The following is a 2,500-nucleotide window of genomic DNA, read 5'->3' on the forward strand; positions in this document are numbered from 1 at the left end:
CTCCTATATGATCTTCCAAGGTGAGCCGTGAATCTAGGAGGACCCCCAAGTTGCGAGCCCTATCTACGGGGGGTAATAATTCACCCCCCATAGTTAGAGATGGAATATCCGAATAAACCCGGGATGAAGATATGCAAAGCCACTCAGTCTTGTCGGGGTTGAGCTGGAGTCTGTTCCTCCCCATCCAGACCCGAACCGCCTCCAGGCAACGGGACATCACGTCGAGGGCATCACTGGGGTGGTTTGGGGTCGAAAAGAAAAGTTGGGTATCATCAGCGTACTGATGATACCCAACTCCAAAGCCACGAATGATCTCACCCAGCGGCTTCATATAGATGTTGAACAGGAGAGGCGAGAGGACCGACCCCTGAGGAACTCCACAAATGAGAGACCTCGCGGTCGACCTCTGTCCCCCTGCCAACACCGACTGCGAACGTCCCAAGAGATAGGAGGAGAACCACCGTAAAACCGTGCCTCCCACTCCCAATCCCCTGAGACGCCGCAGCAAGATACCATGGTCGATGGTATCGAAAGCCGCCGAGAGGTCTAATAGGACTAGGACAGAGGAATGCCCCCTGTCCCGAGCCCTCCAGAGATCATTCACCAGCGCGACCAATGCCGTCTCCGTGCTGTGCCCGGGCCTGAAACCCGATTGGTACGGGTCTAGATAATCCGCTTCATCCAGGACCAGAGGGAGCTGATGCGCCACCACACTCTCAACAACCTTCGCAAGAAAGCGAAGGTTGGAGACAGGACGAAAGTTATTCAATACAGCAGGGTCCAGGGCAGGCTTCTTGAGGAGAGGCCTCACCACCGCCTCCTTCAAGACGGCGGGGAAGATACCCTCACTCAAAGAAGCCGATATAACTGCCTGGAACCAGCTGCGTGTCCTCTCCCGGGCTGCATAAACCAGCCAGGAAGGGCACGGGTCCAATAAACATGTGGTGGTGCTCAGCCTCCCCATGATCCTGTCCACTTCCTCCGGAGTCACAGAATCAAACTCCTCCCAGATGATATCGACAAGACCACCCGTGTCCTGATCGTCAGACTCTGCCCAGTCAGAGTCCAAACCGGTCCGAATCCGAGCGATTTTGTCCGACAGATGTTGGTTAAACTCCTCGGCACGGCCCTGCAAGGGATCCTCCCTCACCTCCTGATTTAGGAGGGAGCGAGTCACCCTAAACAGGGCGGCCGGGCGATTATCTGCGGACGCGATAAGGGTGGCGAAGTGGTTAGACCTCGCCTCCCTTATCGCAGCGAGATAAGACCTAATGTAGGCTCTTAGTCGCAATCGGTCGGATTCGGATCGGCTGGACCTCCAACCGCTCTCTAGGCCCCGTCTCCGACGCTTCATCTCCCGAAGCTCCGCAGAGAACCATGGAGCTCGACGGGATCTGCACCGGGTCAGGGGCCGCAGGGGTACAACTCGATCAAGAGCCTCAGTGGCCGTCCTTTCCCAGGCTTCCACTAAGGCATCTGCCGAGCTGTGAGCAAGGGAGGCAGGTGGGGACCCCAGAGCTGTCTGGAACCTCTGGGGATCCATTAAGCGTCTGGGGCGGTACCATTTAATTGGTTCCAAACACCCACGGCGGGGGGTGGCAAAACGGAAGACCAGCCGCAGGAGATGATGATCGGTCCATGACAGGGGCATAATAATTGGAGAGCCCCCACCAAGATCATCTAACCACTGTCCAGATAAAAAAACTAGGTCAAGGGTGTGGCCTCCCTCATGAGTCGGTCCCGAAATTACCTGCGTCAGGTCCATGGCCGTCATGGAAGCCATGAACTCCCGGGCCAACTCAGATGATCCTCCCAGCGATGGTAGGTTGAAATCCCCCAAAACTATAAGTTTCGGGAACTCAACCACCAGCGCAGAGAGGACATCGAGCAGCTCAGGCAGGGCTGCTGCTGCATGACTAGGCGAAAGGTACACCAGCAGCAAGCCCAACTGCGCACCAGGGCCGCATCTCAAAAAGAGAGACTCACACCCGACTATCTGAGGAACAGTGGCCTCCCGCGGACACAAGGTCTCCCTCATAACAACAGCCACACCCCCACCCCTACCCTGAGCCCGAGGCCGGTGCAGCACCCGGAAACCTGGTGGGCAAAGATCAACCAGAGGAATCCCGCCCTCTGGGCCCAACCAGGTCTCCGTGATGCAAGCCAGGTCCGCCTGCTCACCCTCGACCAGATCACGAACGAGAGGAGCCTTATTAGCGACGGACCTGGCGTTCAAATACACCAGCCGGAGCTCAGGGGGCTGCACACCCTCACTCCCGGGACCTTGGGGTAGAGCCAGAGGGTCGGAGTGCCTCACCGCTTGTAAGATAGATAGATAGATAGATAGATAGATAGATAGATGGATGGATAGAGACAGGCAGACAGAGATCGATTAATGGATTGATAGATGATAAATAGATAGATGGATAGATAGATAGATGGACAGATAGATAGATAGATAGATAGATAGATAGATAGATAGATAGATAGATAGATAGAT

General features: G+C 55.6%; 1 protein-coding gene across 1 annotated transcript in view; it reads right to left on the reverse strand.

The window, feature by feature from the left end:
- The window catches only part of LOC310648273 (chromobox protein homolog 1-like), an 873,008-nt gene that overhangs the window by 321,858 nt on the left and 548,650 nt on the right, over positions 1-2,500 (reverse strand). The window lies entirely within an intron of this gene.

Source organism: Vipera ursinii (assembly GCF_947247035.1).
Source record: "Vipera ursinii genome assembly, chromosome: W".
In the NCBI taxonomy this organism is placed as follows: Eukaryota; Metazoa; Chordata; class Lepidosauria; order Squamata; family Viperidae; genus Vipera; species Vipera ursinii.